Source organism: Delphinus delphis, chromosome 17 (genome assembly GCF_949987515.2).
Source record: "Delphinus delphis chromosome 17, mDelDel1.2, whole genome shotgun sequence".
NCBI classification, from domain to species: Eukaryota; Metazoa; Chordata; class Mammalia; order Artiodactyla; family Delphinidae; genus Delphinus; species Delphinus delphis.
In genome coordinates this window covers 48,470,956-48,497,636 of record NC_082699.1, presented here as the reverse complement: position 1 = coordinate 48,497,636, position 26,681 = coordinate 48,470,956, and the positions used below count along the sequence as shown (strand labels likewise).

The following is a 26,681-nucleotide window of genomic DNA, read 5'->3' as shown; positions in this document are numbered from 1 at the left end:
AAGATTAGAAGGTTATCAAACAGATATAAACAAGAGTTCTAGGATTCCTATCTAACATATGAAATTAACAGCTAATAGGTATCTCTCTTCAATAGCTGATTTGATTGAGTGCATGTGGATAAAAGTCAACAAGTGAACAACTTGATTGTCTGCTGAATTAATAGAATGGAAGAACTTTAAATGGTTCTGAAAGCTAATTTAATTCAGAAACCTCAGTGAGGTTCCAGCTCTTTTGTGAAACTAGTGAATAAAATGTTGGCAATTCATTCAGAATAAAAAGGTGAGCATTAGCTTCCTCTGTTCTTGAAATAAAAATTGGTGTTTAAAAAAATTTTTTTTCAAGGAGGGAGCATTAAACATGAATATATTCATATGATCCTCTTAATAAACACTGAAAATTAAAATAAAGGAAAACCGCCCTCTGAATTTGTCTTGAGTTTAGTCATTTCTGTCTCAATCTCCCTCTGCATTTGTCTTCCCAATTTCTTTTATTTATATTTCCTTCCCTAACAATTAAAATTGTTCCTTTTCTAGGCCCATTTAAATTTCAATTGCCAGGATGACTTGGGTGTTTTAACGCTTGGTGGGCATTTATTAGATTCTACTGAGGTTTATTCAAAGAATACAATAGACTATAGTATTTGTCCAGATTCACCTCAAATCACTTTATCGCTATGCTCTAACTACCCTGGCCTCTGTTTCCCCCCAAACCCAAGCTACTATCCTCTTGCTTATCCTTAGGGAAACTATGTTCTCCTCCCTCTAGCTCCTTACCTGCATTTATCCTGGACAGATTTTACTCATCCTTCAAGCCTCAGGTGAAATATGTCTTCTTCAGGAAAGCTTTCCCTAACTGCCCACTCTCCACCAGCTCGTGCCCCAAGACTCATACCACCTTCTGCTTTTCTTCCATATCATTTCCCACCATCGTACTTAGCCAAGCTGTCAAGAAGCAAATTGTGGTTTAGAACCTCTCTCCTCTACCAGATTATAAGTTCTCTGAAAGCAAAGTCATGTTAGTCTCATTAGCTGTGCCTAGCAGACTGCCCGGCCCATGGAGGGAGCTCAGTAAAGCGCTGTGTTGAATGAGTTACAATAGAGGGGAGGGGAGAAGCTCCAGGTCATTCCAGGACAAATCTAAATCCAAGACCGACCTCTGATTTGGAGTCTGCTAGGGCCCACTTGAGATCCCTTCTAGAAAACAGCTCAAAAGTCAGGAGTCTACTCAGTTTGAACATCTCCCCTATATCAGGCTCCTTGCCGTGCCTCCAGGGAGGTTTCCACAAGAGAACACCCACATATGATGGGCCTGCTAAATATGAATCGTATTTTTGGTAAATTCCAAGCTATCTTGTACCTGCTCCCTTTCCATATTTCTTTTTCTATGAAAACCTGTAACTTGGTGTTTTCACATCCCTTTAGTTAAATCAAGCCTTTCTGCTCAATAAAAGAATAACACAGGCCAAATTATAATTTCCCAAAACTTCAAGGAGTTATTCTCATGCTAACTTGAACAATGCATAAGACATAATGTTAAATGGGAAAAGCAGTATTGGAAACTGCTTGTATTGTATGAACCCTGTTATGTCATTTCAGATATCAATCTCTTAGTAAAAAGAAAACACTGAGGAGAAATACACAAATATGTCGACTGTGGTTATCTCTGAGTTGTGAATTTTTGCATCATCTTTTCTTTGTTTTTTTTTTGTATTTCCCAAGTTTTTCTTGATGATTGTGTAATATTTCTATAATCAAAGAAATAAGTTATTTAAACTTATAGACAAACCCTAGCACATAGACTATACTAGGTAAAAACTCATCTGCTCCCAACTCTCCCTTTCCCTCTGAAGGTACCAAGTATGTGCTCTCAAGCACAATATCATATAAGTCCTGATAGTTTCCCATCCCTTTTTGTATGGAAAGAACATGGGCTTTTGTGGCAGCCTGCCAATGATTTACTAATTTTATAATCTTAAAAGAGTTATTTAAGCAATCTCAGTTGACTCATCTGTAAAGGAACATAATAATAATTCCATCGACTCCCATTTAAACAAATATCCTTGCATTTTCCAACAAGTGGCCAGAGGCACTAGTTCCATATCTTTCATGATGTTCCTAGGCAGGAATCTTCTGTCTGGAAATTGAGAGAAGGAGCATTTCTGGCCTTGGGCAGTAGTGGTATTAACCCTGCCTGATGGAGTAGGAATAAGAGTTACTTTGAACATACAGATATTGAATTAAAACTCCACAACATGAACAGAAACCTACAGATCCAACACACTTAAATTTTAAGAAGGTTGTCAACATCTTGGTGGAGGACTAGCCATGGGGGTAAAAAGTGCTTCTTAGCAACAAAACAAAAAACCAAAATCACAAAGTTTTTGTTGTAAATGTCAGAGAAGGAGAACTTGAAATATTTCTAGTTAAAAGATTGTGGGTGGGGCTTCCCTGGTGGCGCAGTGGTTGAGAGTCCGCCTGCCGATGCAGGGGACACGGGTTCGTGCCCTGGTCCGCGAAGATCCCACATGCCGCGGAGTGGCTGGGCCCGTGAGCCATGGCCGCTGAGCCTGCGCGTCCGGAGCCTGTGCTCCAAAAAAAAAAAAAAAAAAGATTGTGGGTGGAGAAACAACCATTATTGCTAATTTTAAAATGTAGAAAATATGGTTGGAAGTCAATTTAGCATTCCATTTCATCTTTTTAGTCTCCCATTATTACTGTCTTGTTTCATTGACTATAAATGTCTTCTTTTTTTTATAATAGTTTTCATAGGTTCCCCAGTCCGGTTTTCTTTACCAGCTCTTAAATTCCTTAATTGAAGATCCTCTAATCACAGATGTTTCAGTAATTTTCATGTCTGGACAAGGCAAGCTTGGGATTTTTAATTAAATAAACAATTAATTAAATAACAGCAATATGTATAATGTTTAATGTACCAGCCACTCTTCTAAGTGTTCTGCAAATTTTCATGAAACTCCTATCAGATAGCTACATAATCCATGTCTGGAGTGAATAACTGAGACTCAGAGGTTAAGTGACTGGCCAAGGGCACACATCCAATAGAGGTTGGAACAAGGATTGGAACCTAGTTGTTCTCATTCTACAGTCTGTCTTTCAAATAAGGTGAGGACTTGTTAGACAAGAGGACCTTTTAAAAACATTTACAGAACCTTAGAATTTTAGAGCAAAAACAAAACTAAGAAAAAACAAATCTAGTCCAACACCCAAGTCACACAAGGAACTAATAATATAGAAGTCATGTGAAAACCCAGGGGCAAGTCTACATGATTTTAAGTAAAAACATTGGTCTTTTATGATAACCAACACATGTATAAGTCAAATTTCATTAAATTGACACATATTTCAGATGATCTAAAGGATTTCCTGTTCAAAAGACTCCTATCATAAGTCTTTTTATACGTAAAGATTTTTTTTGGCAAAGCAAATGCCCATAATTTATTTTTTAAAGAGTTTCAAAACATCCAACTTAGGTAAAGCAAGGTAAACCTGAATTGAATTACTTACAATATAATATGTTATTATAAAAATCACTAAACTACAATTATTATAGATCATTGACAAAGGTGTGATTTTAAAAATATTTTTATTAAAAATTTATTTATTATATAATATTTTATTTATATACATATTCTAGCTTAAGTCCAAATCCCATTGACATTAACTCAAAAATACTCAGCTGACATCCTTTCCCAAAAATAAGAAACTGAAACCTTCAATATTAATGTCACTAAATCAGGGCAACCCCAGACAAGAGTGTGTTAGTACTCCCAAAGTTTAGCTAACTCTCGGAGCCAAAACAATCAGAAATCATTCTCCCTGATTATTCTTTCCCCCATGTAAGGTTTTTACATTTGTTATAACTTAATAGATATTACAAAACAAAAAATTATATATACAAATTGTTAGACAAGATATGTGTTACCTTCATCAGTGAACACTTCAGTACACTATAATACCTGTATTAATTTTAAAGAATATATTCTGATACCGCTCATTCCCAGAAATGTCATTATATAAGGCAGAAATGCATGAAACATAGCACTCAATAAGTCTTACAATAATAATAGTGACGTCGTTATTATTAGTATCACCATCATCATAAATCGTACTGGCATCATAAGAGGTTCTCCAAGGTATGGCTTCCTTCCCTCCTAAGGATCTTGGGTACTCTATTTTTCCTTCCACACAAGGCAAGCTATGGTTCCCCAAATCTCTTGGACTATGGGAAAAAGGAGATCACCCTTCTTTGGGAAGAAACAGTGAAAGTGTTCATTTTCCTTGTAGTACTGTAAGAACAATAGTATCCTCTTCATAGGGTTGATGTGAGAAGTAAGTCATGCACTTGGAATACACTCAGAAACACACTAAGTGAATAGTAAGCACTAAACAAGTACTTACTATTTTCTTTTTTTTTTTTTTTGGTACGCGGGCCTCTCACTGTTGTGGCCTCTCCCGTTGCGGAGCACAGGCTCCGGACGCGCAGGCTCAGCGGCCATGGCTCACGGGCCCAGCCGCTCCACGGCATGTGGAATCTTCCTGGACCGGGGCACGAACCCGTGTCCCCTGCATCGGTAGGCGGACTCTCAACCACTGCGCCACCAGGGAAGCCCAGTACTTGCTATTTTTATAACTATTACTCATGAGCAGATATAAAGAAAGGCGCCCCAAATCCCTGAATAAAACTCTTTTTTTAATATAACATTGTTTTCAGAGTCAAATTACCCATTGAACAGGATCTAATATTGGGCATACCAACTGTTACTACAATTTCAATTATTGTTGGACTACCTCTTCTATTCTTACTCATATGTTTATGAAGAAAATGTAGGCTCTGATGTCTTTGTTCTTCACGATAATTTTTCTATATTCAAAACATGGGTAACCTTTTTTATGTATTGCTTCCCTGAGGATAAAAGTTAACTTATTTATAAACATATAATGCTTCAGTTCTAGTCTTCCCATCTAACTTGACCTTTTATTCCCACAAATCATCAATAATATACCAACAAACTAGCCTTTATTGAATGACTATAATTTGCCAAGCTCCGTCCTGGGCATCTTGAAACACCTGTTCTCTAATTCTTACTGCTGCCCTGTCATGTATCATTACTGCCGTTTTACGTAAGAGAACAGAGAGGTACAGAAGAATTCAGTAACTTTCTCAATCTCACGCAGTGAGAAAGTGATGGGCTCTCTGAGCCCACAACCCAGATGCCCTTCCCTCTAACACACTCCTGCACAGATAGAACACAGGTACCACTACCTCCTTTATGGGTTCTCAGAATGTTCCTGGTGTATGTGTAGTAAGATCAACCTGGTCATCAGCAAACGGTTTCCTTAATACCTATGTTTTCTGAATGTTTGCTTGCAAAATGAAATGGACAGGAACGAGTTACACTTGTGATTCCTATCTCAGCAAGCAGTTGCTGAAACTTAGGCCTTCTTACAGCCGTTCTTAGTGAATGTGAGGTGAGCGGAAGTAAACCCAAATGATGCTACACCCGATGGAGAAGGTCTCGTAAAGCGTAACCTGGGAGTGACAGCGAAATCAAAAACCAAGACAGCATCTCTGCCCCTACATAACCTGTTTTGTTTTGTTCTAGAGCTGTTATACCTATTCAAACCTTTGCATTAGACTCTCTCTGCATAATAATATATTTATTGACTGGCCCATGTAGGTCTTAATATTTTACATTAAAAAAAAAGTATTCATCTTCCACCATATCTCAATAAAGGAGATGTTACTATTGCAGTTTTTGCCAGTAAAAAACTGCAGCATGTAAGATACTGGCCTAACATCACATATATACTATGAGGAAGAGCCTGGATTCAATTCCAGTCATCTGACCACTAGGCTGTACTGAGTATAAATTATTGCACATTCTTTTTATTACCATTTGCTATTTAAATCAAAATACTATGAGCTTTGAACAAGATATCCTACCTCCTTTCAGCTGAAGGGCTATTGAAGACCATCTAAAAAGTTCTCAGTAAAAAGAAACAACAGCAACTTGCTTCAGACAGGCTAGAAAACCAGTTACAAGGCACTCCTTGGCCTTCTAGTTTTGAAAGGCCAAGTTCCACTAAATAAAACCTTCACTTTGTATATGTGTGTGGAAGTGATTAGTCATTTAATACTGGAAGCTCTACCTGGAACACATTTCTTAATACACTTTTTTCACATGCATGATGTCTTTCCACAATTTATTGCCACATTTTATTAAACTCTTGTTACCTAGCGTGTAATTGGAATCATCACTGATACATGAAACATGAGTATACAAATCTGAAACAGAGTGGAGGCAGGTCAAAGAAATAACAGCAAAGCTAAATTTTAAAATGGGGGGGAAAGACATAGGCTGTAGTGTTATGAATTTTGACAATCTTTACCAGTCCAAGGCAATTCCCCCCAGAAAAATCATCTTACACTCTAAACCCACACAAACTAGATCCTCTGTGAATAATAAATGATGGGCTAAAATTTTAGTTTTTAAACATTAAAACAGGAAACATTAGAACAGTTTTTAATATTTTAACATTAAAAACTGACTCAAAACTAAAAGAGAAAGAAAATAGGCGAATCACCAAAAATAGATGCCTTTACATATGTTGGCTGTTCAGAAATAGAAATTTTACCAGAGTCAAATATAATTTAACTTCACCTTCTGCCTCATGAGGCTACTGTGGTTTCTCTCAGTGTCCTGGAACCTGATTTGATAAGCTCCAACTTGTACCTTTGCTCTGAAATGTAATTGTGTCTATTTTGGGGTCATCATTCCTTTCTGTGATCCTAGAACAATGTTTGGCACAGTGTAAAACGAAAAAAATGTTTTATGAAAGAAAAAGATAGATAAATAGTAAAGCCAGGAGTAGAATGTTTTAGAACTCTATTAAATAAAGCATTAGGGGCTTGTTGGAATCCTATGGAATCTTTCACAAGGAAATCAGGTCCTAAGCTCCTTTTGTGAAATAACTGTCTCTTTTTTCATTTCAGTCTTTTAGAAGGTTTTTCTGAATTTGTGTCCTTCTCTTCTTTCATCTCCAGGTTGCAGCCTTATTTTTACCCCAGAGCATTACATCTGTTTCCAGGTATATTTAAGGGCCACACTAGCAATTTCACAGTAAAGATACTATCACCTGTAGACAGAAAAGATTACATTTATTTTAGAGACAGGCAAAGAACAACAAAAAAACAAAAGAGAGAAAATAAAGAACTTTTCTTAAAAGTCTTATTATAATCTGTCACAACTATTCCTATTTTCTAATTACTGTGTTTATTACTATAATTGACACCATAAATATTAATCATTATTCATTACTTAAACATGGCTAAGTATAAATTATTATACATTATTATTATTACTAATTGCCAATCCAGGTATATATGACAATATATAATCAAAATTATTTGTCTGACCAAAGTTTTATAGTAGTTTTTAAAATATTGTTCTGATTCTAAAAAGAATAGGTTTATGGAGGAAAATATATAAAATGTAGGAATTATGAATAAAAAGATTTAAAGTACCCTTAATTCCGTATTCACAAATAACCATCATTATCATTTTATTTTATACTATAAAAAATTACAATACTGCCATTGTATAGAGTAAGTGCTGAAGGCCCTTTCTTCTACTTTCCAAAACAGGTCTACACACTCCAGGACAAGAGTCAGTCAACAAATCCCTCCCGAGTGGGCCCCCTACACCAGGAACTGTTCTAGGTGCCCAGGACACAGTGTTGAACATGAGACATAAAGCTACTCTCCCAAAGAAACCTATGTTCTACTGGCTACAAAGAAGATAATAAACAAGACAAGAAGATATGTGTTATGAAGAAGGTAAAGTAGGCTAAAGAGGTAGAAAGTACTTTGGAAGCTGCTATCATAAGCATGGTTTGAAGGCCTCTGGGGAGAGATGACACTTGATTTTAGACCTAGCTCTCAGAAAAGAACATTCCAAGCAAAAGGAGCATTCATATATGAAGGGTAGAAGTAAGACCAGTGCTTCTGAAACGTGAATTAGAGAAATAATGGAGAAAGATAAAGTTGAAAAGTTAGGGAAGGGCCAGATCAAAGAGAGTCTTATGGGAGCTTAGATTCCATTCTGGTTGCAACGGAAGACTTTGGAGGGTTTTAAACAGGGCCCACATATAGATAATGGGCTCTAAGAGGACAAGAAAGAAGGAAGAGCTGGTGAGGAACCATCACAGTTTTCCAGACAAGAAATGACGATGGCTCAGGCTGTTTGTGGCAGTGGAGAAGATGGGTGGTTAGAGGCAGGACGTGCTAGTGAAAGGGTAGAACTTGCTGCAAGATCAGGTGTGGTGAGAAGGGGAAAGATAATAACCAATTCCTAGGTAACTCCTACTGACAGGTGGGAGACACCAATCTAGACATCTTCCTCACAAATACCCTATTATAATCTTTACGAATTTTCTAATTCCTTAAATATTGATAATAGTAGGTACCATTTACTATGTATCAGATGCTCTACGTAAATTATCTCAATTAATACTTGTGCAGCAAACCTATAAGATAGATATATGCTATTATTAGCTCAATTTTATGAATTAAAAAAAACAGAATTAGAGGTTAACTAGCTTATCCAAATTCACATAGCTAATAAATGGTTGAAGCAGAAAGAAGTCAAGCCCAGGCCACTGTAACAGCAAAAGCCACACCCTTAATCACCATGCACTGTAACAGATAAATGTGCCAACATTTATATAACCAATCCCCTTGTTACACAGTTAGTTTATTTTCAGATTATCCTTGCTAAAAATGATGCTACTGTGAGCATTATTGTACGTACATTTGTACTTATGTGATTATTTCTTTAAGGTAAATTCCTAGAAGCTAAATTGTACAATAAAGTCATGGATATTTTAATGGCTTTTGCTACAGCATGGCGATTTTCTGATTTTACCAATTCAAAGTTTCACCAGGGTGAATGCAACCAATTTATGCATCATCATTGTTTTCCTGATCATTTTTTAAAAAATCTCTGTCACATATTTACTGCTATCACACACTTAGAGGCTGAGCTGGACTGTGCACTCAAGCGGGGTGATACCAGATGTCTCTGCTTAACCAATACGTTATGCACTTTCCTTGCTCTTTAATATAACACGAAGTGATTGAGTTAGGGAATCTAACTTCAGTTGTTTTCATATTTAACCATGTCATCCAGCACCATTTTTTGAATAATCAAACCTTTCTCAATTGATCTCAAATATCTGAAATGCCAAGTTCATCATCATTATTACTAGACAAACCATTTAGTATATGGTAGATGCTATACAAAACACAGGTTCACAGCAACCATAAACTAACAACCACTATATCACCATATTTTAATGGAATAAATTTATATATATACACACATATGAAAGTCTGTTTGTTGGTCTGAGTAAACTAGCTGCTGTAACAAAACATGCCAAAATATTGATGGACTAGCAAAACAGAAGTTTGCTTCTTGCTCATGTCAAGTTCAAAACAGTTTTGTTGATTGCCAGGTGGCTTTTCTCAAAAAAGGGATTCAAAACCCAGGACTTTCCATGCTGAGATACCACTTCTTCAACGCGTGCCTGCAAGGTGTCTGTGCTGGTATGTTTCAAACTAGTGGAAAGGAAATGAGAATGGAGGATTCCCCGCCTCCATGGGAAGTTTTTATGGAGAGATGGTGAAATCCATTGACTAGGATTCAAACATGTGGTCACATCTACCTGCAGGAAAGAATGGGAAATACAGTACCTCCGCGTGCCAAAGAAGAAGAGGAAATGCGTATTTCAAAACTACCTCAGTCTCTGCCAGTCTATTCCAGGGCTTATTATCTTTTCCATGACCTATATAAGTATGACAGTTCTGCACTGATTAACCTAGCGGCACTGATCCCCTTTATTACTATTCTTTCTCCAAATGATCATGCCTGTTCTGATATACTTTACAATCCCTTTCTTGTAAAAGTCAAGTCATAGAGGTAGAAATATAAATGTCCATAGGCAGTATAAAATTGTTTAACCCCGTGGGTATTCAAACACTATATATTTTTAAATATATCAAATCGGTAACTATGTTAAATAATAAAGTTGAGCAGATGCTATAAAACAGATATTTTTATATTTGCCGGTTTTAATGCACATTAAACTTTGGAGTGGGGGGAAGGAAGGAGGCTGAAATTTGGAAGTATAAAACAAAAACTATAATCTCCATAACCTTTAATCACTTATTCTTTTCTCTTTAGTATTGAAAACATTTTTATTAATCTGATCTTTTTCTCAGAGTGGGATTCTGGAAAAATCTCAGATTTAACACTGTGTTCTCATTGCTAGTATTTTCTAAATTTTCCATTAACTACACTTTTAAATTCTAACATAGTCAAGAACTATTTAGAACAATATTTAAATTATAAATGGTTGCATATTTGCAAAATTTTAAATTTTATTTCAGCGTCATTAAGAAAGTGATTTAAATTGTTTTGGAGAATACAATGAGGCTTTCTTTTGTCACCTAATATGTAATCAATATAAATGTTCCATGAGCCACCTTGAAAACAAGGTGAACTAGTCTCCATATTTAGTACACAAAATGAAACGTGTATTTATTAAATCAATTTTATACATACTAATTAAATCCTTTAATAATTATTTTCCCAATTTGACCTATGAAATAAGGATGCTTTTAAGTCTACCAGTACTATGTTTCTGATTGTTATTCCTTATATTTTGACAGCTTTTTTGTTTGAGTTATATATCAACCATTTTTATAAATACTATGCATAAGTCTATATTGATGTGGTTTCAATGCTTACCATAAGTCAGTTCATACATAATTTTCTATTCTTGAGTTTCTTATTTTGATTCCTTTCTCATTTAGTAGGACATATTCTGAGTAATTCTTTCAGAAAATGACATGTAAAGTAAATCTGATTATGTCTTTCTATTACCTTTACATCTTAACAACAATATGGCTAGATACAAATTTTTTGAGCCACAAACTTTCCCATCAAAATTATGTAAACTTTGCATCATTATGTCCAAGCATTTAATGTTAAGGAGAAGACCATGACAGGCCTGAAGTTTCTACTTCTGTAGGTAACTTTTTTTCCTGGGAATCTTGCCAGATTCTTTTACTTTGTGGTCTTAAATTTTTTTGGATATGGTTAGATAGTAATCTCCTTTTCCTAATTTTGTACACAGAAGGAGGTTTCATTCTACATACACTCTGAGGTATTTTTTTAGCTTCTTTTATTCCATTTATGGGTTTTGCTTCTGTTCCATTTATTCTGGATTCATCTTTAGAAACATAAATTATCTTTTGCCTAAATTTCTATTCTCTGTGCTCCATAGCTATAATCTTCTCTTTAATTATTGTTACTCATTTGAGTTTCTTCTATCTTCTAGGGGACTTCTTCTTGTGCAGCACGGACGAGAAAGAAAGCATAATGTGTCAGGGAAATGCCAACTAAGGTAAGCAGGTTCCAGATCGTTCTGCTCATTCCTTGCTTTGCTCACAAATTTGAACTGCAGTATAAGCCAGTATTTCTAAAGATGTGTTCCACACCAAACTAGCCCTGTGCAGCACTCCACAAAAAAGAAACAGCTTCCATATTCAAAAAGTTTGGGAAATCTTGCATATTATATCCTTCCCTTTTTTAGCGGTTCACAGCAAACATCAGCATTAAAACCTATTGTATGGGATTAAGAGATACACAAAACTATATATAGAATAGACAGAAAACAAGGGTTTACTGTATAGCACAGGGAACTATATTCAATATCTTGTAATAACCTACAATGGAAAAGAATTGGAAAAATATATATTTCTATATACAACTGAATCACTTTGCCGTCCACCAGAAGCTAGCACAATATTGTAAATCAACTGCACTTCAATCAAAACCAAAAAACAAACAAACAAAACTATTGTAAAGAAAAATGCTTACTCTCAACTTGGAATTTTCCACATTTTAAAAAAATATATACTAACAGTTTATGGCAGTTATGAGAGTAAACTTTGGGAATTGCTGTTGTCTTCGATGGGGAGTCACTGAATGGCTTTTATCAGGCAACAGACATCATCAGATGTGCATTTATAAAGATTACACTGAATTTTGTGAGAATAAGATAGTAAGGGCAAAACTAGAGAAAGAAAAATCAAGTTAGCAGTTGTTTTCATAATCCGAAGCAGAAACCTAACTATGGAGATAAAGTCTGTGGATGTCCTTTACTGTCACTGGGGAACCTTAAAGAGGGGGGAAAATACCCCGTCATTTGGGGCTTACAGGGAACAACAAAAAAGCCAGCTATGGATGCTTTTCCTCTGTCTGTGCCCAGATATTACATAAAGCCCATTTCCAGGAGAACTGTGACCATAAATTTAATCTTCAATTTTGTCTCTTCGAATTTCTTCCAGCAAAGAATTCCAGCACACTTCTAGTTGTTTTTCACTCCTTAAATTGGATAAAGGGCAGTTTTGTCCTTTGTGTGTTCTTTTGCCATTTCCAACTACATTTTTTCCTGAATTGTTCTATCCATTTTTCTTTAAGAGAGTTATCTTATTTTTGTTCTTGAAGAGTTCAGTGCTTTCTTTAAAGGCAGAGCACTGTCTGTGGCTAAATAGCCCAGGTCACAGAGATGACTAGATCCATTTTATTTTTCTAGTCAGCTCTGCCAACTCTTTTCAATATTACTCCGGCTCCAGTTGATTTATTTTTACTCTCGAAACTAAAAACCTGAAAGTTTTTCTACATAAAAATGCTCTTCTTGCCACTCCCTTCCAGCCAGGCTTTCAGGAAAATAATCAATGCATACATCCTGAAAAGGGTTACGAAGAACTATTCATTATTCCTGCCATATTGATTCCATTTCATTACTTCCTTATGGACTCCAATTCCATTTTACCCATAACTTTACAATAGTAAATAAATTCCTTAATACTTATACTATGAACAAAGAGTAAAGGAATTGAGTAATTTTACCTAAATAAGCCTACCATTATAACATGCTGATACTAGGAAATTTGCCGGTAGTCCTGAATGTCCTAACCAGAATTTAGGACAGTATTTAGACTAGAAGATCCTTCTTTTTTTTTTTTTTTTTTTTTTTTCAGTACGCGGGCCTCTCACTGCTGAGGCCTCTCCCGTTGCGGAGCACAGGCTCCAGACGCGCAGGCTCAGCGGCCATGGCTCACGGGCCCAGCCGCTCCGCGGCATGTGGGATCTTCCCGGACCTGGGCACGAACCCGTGTCCCCTGTATCGGCAGGCGGACTCTCAACCACTGCACCACCAGGGAAGCTCTAGAAGATCCATTTTTTTAAAACAATTGGAATTTCTTTTATTCTGACCTGCTTTGCAGAACAAATAAAAAAGGGATCCAGCCTAACCTCCCAAAGAATATCATAAGCTGTGAAATCTATGACTAGCAGTCATTCACTCTCCAGTGGTCTTCCCTATTACTGGTCAGGCCTAACTGCTCTTCCTTAAAAGAGTTGTAATCACCCCTGCTCTATCCCACCCCTGCCATCATTGAAACCTCAACACGAATGTTTACTAACCACCCACCCTTTAAAGGTTCTTTTCTTGCCCCTTTGGATAAGATAAATGTTAGGTTTAACATTTAAAAGCCATGGGACTTTGATGAGTTTCTTTTCCTAGTTGTATATTTTCCTGTGTTTTAAATGGAGAGGATTCTACCAACTACTTCCACAACCTGTGCTGGAGGGTAGAGGTTCTTTTGCATTGGGTCGTCAGGGGAAAGCCCTCTTTGAAAAGATGGCATTTGTACCAAGAACTGAAGGAGGTGAGAGGGTAAGCTGGGCAGCTATCTGGAAGAGAGGCACTCTGGACAGAAGGAACAGAAAGTGCAAAGGCACTTTGAGGAACAGCAGGAAGACCAGTCAGGCAGGAGCAGAGTTTGTGCACGAAAGCATTGAGGGAGTGAGATCAGAGATGTATGGGGGACCAGGCTGTGTAGGGTCTTGTAGGCACTGAAGGAATTTTACTCTGAATGAGATGGGAAGGGAGTCAAGCATTTTGATAAGAACAATTAGGATTCTCTCAGAAAACTAGAAACCACTCCAGATTTTAGCAGGAAGGGATGTATGCAGGGAAATTTGTGTTTACAAAATCATTGGCAGGACTGGAGTAATGAAGATCAGAGAAGGTTGCTGCCAACTAGTTCTTAGGTTCATGACTAACTTTCAGAGTCGTTCAGAAAGTATGGGAATTGAAGGAACAGCTGGAAAAATAGCAGCATGGAAGCAGGTGATTCAAAGAAAAATCCCTGAGGCTCCTACAAAATCATGTCTTTCTCTACCATGCTAGAGGAAAAGTGCTATGGTTTCTGCTTCCATTCCACCTTCCAAATCTCTAAAGTAATTTTCTCCCATTGTTGACATTTGATCTAGAACTCCAGTGGCAGGAATTCTGGGAAATAAAGTTTCTAGTCTCCCAGCTTCCAGGAAACAGGAGAGACTGGGAAAAGTAAGAATGGTTCTAATGAACCAATAGATAATTCAGTGCAAATAACATAATCAGACTTTTTTTTATTGGAGTATAGTTGATTTACAATGTAGTGTCAATTTCTGCCGTACAGCAAAGAGATTCAGTTAAATATATATATATATTTATTCTTTTCCATTATGGTTTATGAATACAGTTGCCTGTGCTATACAGTAGGACCGTTTATCCACTCCATATATAATAGCTTACATCTGCTAACCCCAACTTCCCACTCCACAAGTCTGTTCTCCATGTCCGTGAGTCAATCAGACTTTTATTTTAAAAGCATCACTCTGGCTTCGGTGTTGAGAACGGTCTGGAAGAATAAAAGAGTGGAAGCTGGGAGATCAGTTAGAAGATTGTTGTAATAATCCATGCAAGAGAAAATAGAGACTAGGACCAGGCTATTAACAGTGGAGGGATGAATGGTGATATCCTGGTAATTGAAGGTAAAACAACAGGATTTTCTGATATATTGGATATGAGCTAGACAGAAAATTAGAAATTAAGGATGACCACATGTTTGACCTGAAGATTTGGAAACATAGTGTTTCCATGAACTGAGATCAGGAATGCAGCAGATGAACAGGTTGGAAGGAGAGAGGCAATCGGACACTGGAAATAAAACAGTGGTTTCTAAATTTGAGCCTGCGTGAGAATCACCCAGTGGCCTTGTTAAAACACAGATGGCAGTGCCTCACTTCAAAAGTTTCTAATATAGCTGCGAAGGTAAATGGGATTATTTCCTTAATTCCTCTTTCTGATACTTCATTGTTAGTGTATAGAAATGCAACAGTTTTCTGTATATTAATTTTGTATCTGCAACCTTACCAGATTCACTGATGAGCTCTGGTAGTTTTCTGGTGGCGTCTTTAGGATTTAGTAGTCTGGAGTAGGGACTGAGAATTTTCTTTTCAAAAAAGTTCCCAGGTGATGCTGCTGCATCCCACGAGCCATATTTTGAGAACCAGTGTTGTAAAGAATTGATGAGCATAAAAACTTCCTATAGACTTTTTTTTTTAAAGGTGTATGGAGAAAAAAAATCTACCAAAAATTATTTTATCTTGCTTTTAATAAGGTGGAAATACAACAACTGTGGTGTTGCCTTTGAATATCGGAAAGGTAACACCACTTATTAGTTTACCAGTCATCTAAATGTGGCCCTTTGTGCCTCATTTACAAATGAGTAAATGACTCTACTATTGTTTACATTGAGAGAGAAGACTTGAATATTTTGTTTTGCTTCAGAAATTTGTATTTTCTCCTGCAGCAAGAGTAAAGACTAAAAGATTAGAAAAAAGTTTACAACATAGTTTTCAATAATGATAGCACTAGAGTTAGCTACACATTTTGCATTTTATTTCATTGAATTTACACAAAATTTCTTTGGGGAAGATGTTAACATTCCCTCTTTAATGATGAAGAAATTAACTTCAAAAAGGCTAAACAATGTGCCTGAGTTTATATAGCTGTTAAGCTTTAGACATTGAATTCATACGTAGGTCAGGCTGATGTTCAAGTTATGGGCTCTTTCCATTGTTTCCCAAGCTTACCTGATGATACAATCATCTGCAGTGCTTGTTAAACATACAGAATTCTAAGCCCACCCTAAACCTAAAGAACCAAAATTTCCAAGGAAGGATCGAAGAAATCTGTGAAGTTAACAAGCACCCAGGTGACTCTTAGCATAGGCGGGTTTAGGAAACACTGCCGTCCTTCTTCTCTAGAATGCCTAGGTCAAATGAATTCAGACATAGAGGAGAGAAGATGCAGAAACGTCTAAATTTTATCTCATCCTTGGAGTATTAATTTTTAAAAGGTAATTAATAAGAAGTATTATAGTTTTTCCCTTCCAACAGCTTTTGTGTAATGCTAGGCATTTCTGTATATAAAATAATTAACTTTTCCAACTTTCTTTAAACTATTCATTTTTATTTTTTATCTGTTGCTCAGGAAATATAAATGTTATGATACCAGAACAGCACAGACCATAAATTCTATAGATGAATTTAAATTTTAAAAGAATATATTTGCTATTAAGGAAAGAAAAAAAATCAGTGGAAGTCATCACATCTTTCATGAAGCTAATGGAATTTTTCAACAGCACTGAGCAAATATTGTACCAAAATTATAATTCCTCAATGCTGGAAGACTGGACTGATCAAAGAAGTTCTTGGTCTACAGAGGAAAAACAAATTTCTCAATGTACTTCTTTCTTCTCTGTAAAAGGGAATTATGTTCAGACTAAAATGGATAAAATTAATATTGGTAAGCCCAAGAGAGGTGAAAAGAAATTCACAAAAAGATTTCCTGATATTCTAAATAAGTTAAAGTCACTTGTTTTAGGGGCTTCCCTGGTGGCGCAGCGGTTGAGAGTCCGCCTGCCGATGCACGGGACACGGGTTCGTGCCCCGGTCCAGGAAGATCCCACATGCCGCGGAGCAGCTGGGCCCGTGAGCCATGGCCGCTGAGCCTGCGCAAAAGTCATTTGTTTTACATTCCAGAGAGAGAAGGGGAAGCATGTACTGGTGGTGATATTTGTTGCTTAGAAAGATCCCAGAATATTTAAGACATATAAATATCATTTTAATTTTCAAATAAGGGAGTGAAAAATGGGAGAATGGATTATACAAAACATACAGCAGTGAGTTGGATGTTAAAACCTGAGCAAGATTCAATTATAAATCATAAAGGGATAGATTTTTTTTTAAAGATCATTAAATGGGTCACTAGGGTTCACAATTGATTTTCTAAAGAACTATTTAAGTAAAAGCAACTTTTTTTTTCATTGTAGTTAAAACATAACATGAAATCTACCCTATTAAATTTTTAAGTAAACAATACAGTATTGTTAATGATAGACAATATTTTGATCTACAGATCTCTAGAATTTATTCAACTTGCATAATTGAAACTTTATACCTGTTGAACAACTCCCCATTTCCCCCTCCCTCAAGTCCCTGGCAATTACCATTCAACTTTCTGCTTTGATGTGTTTGACTATTTCAGATATCTTATATAAGTGAAATCATGCAGTATTTGTCCTTCTGTGACCAGCTTTTTATTTAGCATAATGTCCTCCAGGTTCATCCACGTTATTGCATAATGCAAGGTTTTCTTCTTTTTTAAGGTTGAATTATATTCCGTTGTATTATATACCACATTTTCTTTATCCATTTAGTCATTTATAGGCAGTCAAGTTGTTTCCTTATCTTGGTTAGCATGAATAATGTTACAATATACTTGGGAATAAAGATATCTCTTTGAGATATTGATTTCAATTCTTTTGGATAAATACCCAGAAGTGGGATTGCTAGATCATATGGTAATTCTATTTTAATTTTTTGAGAGACCTCTATACTGTTTTCCATAGTGGCTGCAACATTTTATGTTTCCACCAACAGTGCATAAGTCTTCCAATTTCCTCCACACCATCACCAACACTTATGTTTTGTTTTGTTTTTTGGATACTAACCATTCTGACAGGTATGAGGTGATATATCATTGTGTTTTGATTTGCACTTCCCTAATGATCAGTGATCTTGAGCACATTTTTATTTATCTGTTGGCCATTTGTATGCCTTCTTTGGAGAAATATCTATTCAAGTCCTTGCCCATTTTCTAATTGAGTTAAAAGCTACTTTTTTTTTAATCTCACAGATAGAATTAGTAACCTGTGGAATCATAAAAGTATAGTAAATGTAACATATCTGAGTACGACCAAAGTCTTTGACAAATTCTCTTATTAATCTTTATGGAAAAGATGAAGAAATGTTCACTGAATGAAGTGATAATTGTGGTTATGTAACTTACAAAAAATATGCTAATAAGTCTAAAACAAACCAATCTTTTTATATATGATGTGGATGAAAATATAGATGACCTGTTCTCCAAAACTGGAGAGGACATGAAACTCAGAAGAACACGAATTGTATTGGTGTCATAATCAACATCTAAAGAGAATCACATAGGTTGAAGTGAAGGACTGAAACTGAAAAGCAACAACAGCAGCAACACACACATAATATTTAAACATTATAAATATCAAGGTTTTCATTTTGAACATGAAAGGTTTCCTTCAAAGAAGCAGAATCGCTATGCGTGACCAAAAATAATGAATTTAAAAGAGGGATTAGACTTTATACAGTCATGAACATTAGGGAAGAAATCTGATCCTGAACTCACTGTAGGTCAGCAGAGAAGCTAATCAGAAAGAAAAGCTATAAGTGAAGAGAGGAGAGTGAGGACAAACCGGAACTTGCATGTGTTTCTTACCACCTGCAACTCAGTGATATGGACGATCTGCCGAAAGAAGTGGGTGCCCTTCTCCGTGAAGCTGCAAGTTCACCTGGGCCAGAACTATGTGAAACTGAAGGAGGAGATTGCTCAGTGGGGGGATGGAGTAGATGACGCCAGAGGGTGTCACAAAGTGAGTTCACAAATCCACCCCAAGGTGCGCGAGCTGCAGTGGCATCCAACACCCTCAGGAACCTCAAAGCATAAAGGCTGCTGCTTCACTGTTCCTTCCACATATCACACAATTTCCCTAAAGGAGCCATGTTAGTTAAGGGAATTCTGAAAACTACAGTTCCAGCTTAGCTCATTTGAACGGCACAAACTCATCACAGTCTAACTCTTTTTTATTTAGAAGTTCTTTTTTATTTAGAGGATAAATAAACCTCTTTTAACCTTATTTAACCTCTAAATAAATAGCAAACTTGTGCTTACACCTGACATGATGCAACTATCCCTCATACAACTGAAACACGCAAACTCTCGCAACAAAAAATGATACAAAAATGTCTCCTCATTCATTTTGGGGTGATGTCCTATCTTCTTCTAGCTGAATGTCCCACTTGAATATCCTGTAACTTAAATACTGAGATTATTAACACAATTTATGTTAGATGTTAGGGGGATGAGAGAAGGGAAGAAAATAATTAATTTATAAATAACCTGATATATTCATCTCAATACAAGGAAATAATACTCAAGAACTGTTTCTATACATCCTTCCCAATTATACACCAACTATTAGAAATGGATCCTGTTTACATTATAAGTTGTAGTACTTATCTGAATTGCAATTATTTGTATATGAATCTCCTTCCCCACAAGATCGTGAGTTTCTTTGTGACAGAAATTATAAATGGTCCATTGTTGTATTAGCACAATGTCTGACGTGTGTTCAGTATATATCTGATGAACCCTGCATTTCTACAATTTTTTGTTAATTAAGTGTAACATTATTACAGTATTTCTCGATGAATGAAACACTGCTGACATAGGGCTTTTAGGTCTCTGACTATCAGAAAAGATGGGTAGTAAAAGCCAGGGTATAGAAGTGTGAGGAGAGAAGCAACCAGCTGCCCATGCTCCATGCTCTATGAGTTGAGGGGCCCATGGATCCAACCAGCAAGAAAGCATCTGTTTTTAAAAGACAATGGAGTACAAGTGAAAAAACCCAAAATGCTAGGAATCAGAGTACTCTTTCGCGGCTCAGCTCCCAGTTTAATTCACTGAATGACCTTGAAAATTTTACTTAGCCCCTCTAGTCTTCAGTTCCATCTGGATAGTGAGAACTTGAGGCACAGAATCTCTCAGATCTTTTCCAACTTTAATTCTATTATATATACAAAGGTCTTTTTTTTTTTTTTTTTACTTTCCTATTCTGAAATTTTTTGCTATTAGAACTCTCCTTCAAATTAGACCAAAACATTCAGGCCCTGACCACCAGAAGTCACTAATCTTTACTTGGGTTAGAATGAATGCTTTGATTAGAATATCATATCCTCTACCTGTCAGTTTGGAAGTAAGAAGACAGAGTAAGCTTCAAATTATGGGTTAAAGTAGAATGACTGAACTGAATCTACATAGATCCCAATGTATCCCATCCCAAGTTTGAATAGACAGGGTTTCACAATACATGTAAGAACTATGAAGGTCTAGGGAGCGGTTGCATCAAGCAGACCCTAGGAGACCAGGAAGCATCTTAAAGCCATAAAGAGGAAAGCAGATCCCGGAAGAGCCACCAACGTGGAGTCCCTAATAGGTATCTGGTTTTATTCTGACCTTTACAGGGTTCACATCCCATAATCTTCCGAACATCTCAATTAAGTTGGAATTGTGATTCCTTTTGTAAAGGAGGAAATAAAAGTTAAATAACTTGCTCAGTACAGGGACAACCATTTTTACCAATCACTGACAAAGAAGCAAATACTTTTTCAATTGATTTAAAACTCATTGGAATGAAGATAAAAATAACAAGTCTTGAGAGAAAATACCTAGACACCTCCTTCTCCCAGCTCACTCCTAGCAAGAGGCTCCCTAGATGAGATTTTCTTCTGTTGGACACTAGATTGTCTCCTAAGGTATTTGACAACATAGAAATTTGGTTTTAGCTTTAAAGGCTTTATTTAAAATGAAAGATGTGATTGTCACTTCGCATAATTTTTAGTGATAAATAGATTATTTTTCCTGAGTACGGGGTGATGGCTAACCCTTGTCTATCTGGTTTCAAATTTTTGAGGGCTTCGGTGATCCAACCCACCCTTAGACACCAGTAACTTTTTTTTTTCTTTTTTTTTGCAGCACGCGGGCCTCTCACTGCTGTGGCCCCTCCCGCCATGGAGCACAGGCTCCGGACGCACAGGCCCAGCGGCCATGGCTCACGGGCCCAGCCGCTCCGTGGCATGTGGGATCTTCCCGGACCGGGGCGCGAACCCGTGTCCCCTGCGTCGGCAGGGGGACTCCCAACCACTGTGCCACCAGGGAAGCCCGACACCAGTAATTTTTGACATGATTAGACTTCAGGTCCTGGCTGCTTGGCCATTACCATGAAGTACAGGTATCTGCATGTGTGTGTACATACATGTGTGTGCATGCACATGAAATACAAGCATGACTGTGGGATCACATTCATTTAGAAATTAAAGTTGACTTAAATTTTTATCCATAGTCTATGGATCTCTGCCTCTGTACAAATGTCCATTCATTTAGAAAGGAAAGAATCTACTCTAACTGCCCCTCTGGAACTAGAGAGTATTTCATTTGACTGACACGAAGCATCTTTAAAAATATAATGTAGGTTGACATAAAAGTTACATTCAACTCATAAACGCTTTTTGCTTTTGAGTTTTTAGTATCCCATCCATTGTAAAACAGAATAATACCTAGACAGGAAATAAAAAATATACAATGGATGAAAGGGACAAAGCATGTTCTCAACAGAGAAAGTAGGCTATGATGCTGTTAAGACAAGAAAATAACCTAAACAGAAGACAAAAAAAGGCATAAGAGAAATAATAAAGAAATAGAAGGAAAGCCTTCTAAAGTATTAATCAGATAAGGAGACCATGATGGAATAGAAAAAACAAAACAAAACAGTATAAAACCAAAAGTTAGTCCAGAATGAAGTCTTCCACAAGGAAAAAAAGGAGCTTAAGGACCTTCCAGGACTCTGAAGCCCTGGCCCTGTCAAATGGCTGGAGGGATGGAACGTACGCCAGATGCCTGCACTCTGAAACTTTCTGATGAGAGTAGCAATGTAAAGTATCGCACATTTCAAATCACCAATGTTATAAACTTCTGCCTCATGAGAGCTGTTCACAAATATGTCCTCTAACAGGAAAAGCTCGCCATGAATCTTTCTTGCAGGCAGTGCACATTTTAATGAATGCTAACATGTTTGCAAACATAATGAAAATAGTATTTCCCACAGAGCAGTGTGAGATTATTTGAATAAAATATCTGCCTTTGGACATAAGGCTCTGCTGATGATCGCAGTAGGATCTGTGCTTTATTGGTGGATTAGAAGCCACAGTGCGGTACGGACATGTGCTTTATGAGGACTGGCTGTGGAAACCTCTCACCTGCTGACATCTGCCCAGATTGCCACTGGTTTTAAATCTCTGCCTCTGAAGTTTAGGAGCTAAAACTTTGGCACTGCTAAAGAGCCATGTCTCTAAATGAGAAAGTCTCAGGAGTAGATGAAATTCAATACCAGAATTTCAAATATTTTATCATTGTAGAACAGAAACTGACACAAGAAAAGGAATACAATGAAAATAGCTGGCTCACAGGACCCCAACAAAGTGAAAAAAGGTGGCATTTCAATGATAATGGAAGTACTACACCCTTGGGAAGGAGGAACACCTGTCTCCTAGCCATTTGCTTTGATGGGAAGATATCTTCTTCATTTTTGGGGAGCAGGTTCTAGATTCGATGGCTCTAATTCTATGGGAGACTGTGTGCTTGCTAAAGGAACATAGAAGTCTAGGGGTATTTGTTTCTGCTAAAAACTGCTTCAGACTGCAGTCCACACCCCATTGGCCAGCACTGGGTCACACAGCCACACCTAAAGTGCAAAACAGGCTGCAAAGCGTTGTCCAGGATGTGCTTAGAGAACTTTTCGAACCCACTACACAGTCCTTGCTACACCCAATTAATTTGAAACAGATTCTTTGTATGTTTCAGGAGAACTTGAACTATCTATACTACATGCAAATTAGTAACAAATAACAGTAATAATTCTGATGATAGATATCAGATTTTGAATACCTTCAACTAATCCTCTGATTCTCCAAAATTAGAATAAATTGAAGTATAGTGACAATGTACAATGCAATATACTCATTCAGGCCCCAAACCATGCCCATGTTGTTATCCACTATATCCTGACAACACCTCATCTGATAAATGTATGCGTTCAAGAAATAGTTCTTGTATAAATACAGGAAAACTCTGCTTTAGACTCAAAATCAGGGGGGCGTACTCTCATTACCAGAGGTCAAGAAAGTTTTTTTCTGGGAAACCAGGAGTTACTTCTTTGGCTTGAGGGAAGCATAAATCTGGCTTCCATGTCTTCAACATGTCATGGGCCCCTATGCTTCCTAGAAACAAACAAAGCCTAGTCTAATGAGCTGAGTCCAGTAGTCTTCAACCATCATCTTAAGCAAGGACAGGTAGCTGGAGCATGGGCTCTGGAGCCAGACTTCAGAATTTGAATCTGACTTTATCAATTTCTATCATGTGACCTGAGGCAATATGGTTAACTTCACTCTGGTTCAATCTCTCCATCTGTAAATTTGGGATAATAGAACCCTCTGCACATTATTTCTGGAAGTACTAAAATAATGAATCAATAGATGTAAAAGCATTTACAAGAGACCCTATCCAATAGTAAGCATTCAGTAAATACTCACCATAAATGATGGCATGGACACGTCTTTGCAGAGGCCGAAGCTGAATCATAGGCAGGGTTGCCCCATCTGCAGTTTCCAGGATTGACAAATATCTTTGTCAGATTTTCATGTTTTCAGAATTACGGGCTTGCATTTAAGGTGAACATCCCTCTTTACCCATTTGATATCCACAGTTGTAGGAATAAAAACTAAACTTTAGAGAGCATTTACTCTTTTCCACACAATTTTATATGCATTTCCTTATCGGTATTTAGGGAAGTTTAAATATTTGCTACAAGCATCACCATAAATATGAGAGCTTTAACTGGGAGGTAGAGAATCTCATACTAGAATCTGTGCATTTTTCAAGGGTTGGGCATCATGATTTTCTACAGGTCCTTGGAACTGACAGATACAGCACACTATCCTCTGCGTCCTCCACAGCACCACCCAATGCACACATGCACACAGGAGGGTCTCCCTAAATATCTGTAGAATAGATGGATACATGGGCGGGTGAGTGGATGGGCACTAACTTGATATATGAATGATGGCATGACATTCACCCTCCCTGATTCAGATACCAATACATTTCATCACAATAAATTCAATTTAAAACCCTCTGAGTGCCTTATACGGTGATCAACTCAGGAGCACAAACGGAGTGAGTAGCATTAACAAGGAGGAAGCCCTTCTAAAACAATTTGGAACGTTTTCACTTTCTCGGACTCCCTGATGGTGAAGCAGGCACCTGATTGCTTAGCACACCTATCTGCTGAATATTCACGCTGGTGGAGGGGGTGGTGATGCAGAAACTACGGAACATCAGATAATCCAAAAGTCATTTACATTTGGCTCAGGAACGCTTTGCATAATAATTTTGCAGCTGATTGATCCTCTTGGGTTTGTTTGTGCTGATATTAAGGCAGTTTTCATTCTGAGAAAATACTGACAGGAAATAGTGGGGTATATGGCTAAACATAAGCATAAGAAAATCATTCATTTATTTATTCATTCATTGATCTGATCTGAATGAGTGTTTCGTTATGCCAGGCACTGTGTTAGGTTCTAAGAATAAAAAGAGAAATGAGGTATTTATAGGAGGGACACAAATAAATATAAATAAGAGTTAGCCATATGTCATTTTAGTCCTCTGAATACATATGTTATTGTGCTCCAGATTCATCTTTCTCTATACAAATATATTTATCCTATCTGAAACAAAAGGTAGCTTAGATATAGATATTCTAAAACTCAGATTATAGTATTCATTCTCATGAGGAATTAATAATAGCAGACACATATAATACTACTACATTCTGGGACTGTTCTAAGTGCTTTACATATACTAACTAATTTAGCTTGACAAAAATACCTACAAAAGGTAATATTTCTGTCACCCCCATTTTACAGATGAACAAACTGAGGCTCAGAAAATAACACCTAAGGCAATAAAGTTTATAAGTGACAGATCTGGAATTTGAATCTAGGCAGCTCAGAAAATAACACCTAAGGCAATAAAGTTTATAAGTGACAGATCTGGAATTTGAATCTAGGCAGCCTCTAGGACCTGCATTCTTAATCACCATACTCTATTGCCCTCTTCAATCAAAATGCCAAATGGAATGAGACCTAAAGAATATCAATGATCCTTGCAGAAAAAAATTAAATTAACTCCCGATCTGCACCCTTATAAAAATAAATTTCATTCATTAGAAAACTTCAAACGTTATGAATGTCAAAAGATATAAATAGATTTCAAAGAAAAATAACAACCTGCCGAAAGAAGAAATTTGCAAAATATGTTACAGTGAAATAATACTTACGTAATAGGAAAGTGAGGAAATGGTACAAAGAATTCACAGAAGAAATTCAAAGGGTCACTAAATCTTTAAAATGATGTTCAAACTAACTAGTTATCAAGAAATGGCAAATAAAAAAAAATTGGCAAAAATCTAAAAGCTCAACCCCACCATGCATTGACCTGGATGTGGAGAAATAGGAACATTCATTCACTGATGTTCAAAGTAGAAATGGGTAGTATGCTTTGGAGAGCAATTTGGCAGGATCTAGTAAGTGTACACCCTGTTAACTCCTCATTTCCATTAACCTTGAGAGGAAATCTCAAGAGAGAATCTCTTGAAAGAACACATATGCAAAGATATTCACTGCAGCATCGTTTGTAATTACGAAAAATTGTAAAGAACTTTAATACACAGCACTAGGGAAAGGAATAAATAAAAGGAGATATTGTCCCAACATGGGATACTGACACAGTAATAAAGTAATGAACTTGTGCTATATCCATTTATTTCAACATCTAGACGCTCCCGGGTGGTCTAAGGGTTAGGATTTGGCACTCTCAACATCTATATATTTCAAGACTACAATGCAATACAAGACTACGATGGAAAAAATGCAAAAAGTTTAATACTGCACATGCACATTTGGAAAAGTGGAAAAAACAGTATACGTGGCTACAAATATATTTTTGGAAAAATATTAAGCAAGAACTGGAAGGACATATACTAAATTCATGAAAATCATTGAGACTGGATACAGGCCCAGATGAACATAATTGAAAGATCAAAGGAAACGTCAACTTTGTCTTAGTTTTTCCAGAGAAAGGCTCACACCAATCAAAAAAAGAATTTTAAATAATCAGTCTGGAGTGGCAGAAATCTGGTGATTTTAATATTAACCTGTATACTTCGTATGTTATATATTGTTGGAAGACAAAGAATGAAGACAAGGACATCCTCTTGGGTGATGATGTTTTTATTTAAATTTGAAATGTGAACCAATCAACTACTACCTGACACGTATTACTTTCTGCTTTTGATTATAACTGTTTGTATGTGTGCCTCACTTCTTGTATTGACCAAGCTCTTCTTTTTTTTTTTTTTGCGGCACGCGGGCCTCATCACTGTTGTGGCCTCTCCCGTTGCGGAGCACAGGCTCCGGATGCGCAGGCTCAGCAGC

At 36.8% G+C, this 26,681-nt stretch overlaps 1 long non-coding RNA gene across 1 annotated transcript; it reads right to left on the bottom strand.

Annotated features, from left to right (window-relative positions):
- Nucleotides 1–4,853: 4,853 nt before the first annotated feature.
- LOC132440272 (uncharacterized) lies at nt 4,854–18,979 on the bottom strand. The gene is made up of 3 exons (XR_009522551.1): nt 18,793–18,979; nt 14,728–14,833; nt 4,854–7,155 (listed from the first exon to the last, which is right to left on the bottom strand). It is a non-coding gene; the product is annotated as an uncharacterized lncRNA (long non-coding RNA).
- Between the last annotated feature and the right edge of the window lie 7,702 nt (nt 18,980–26,681).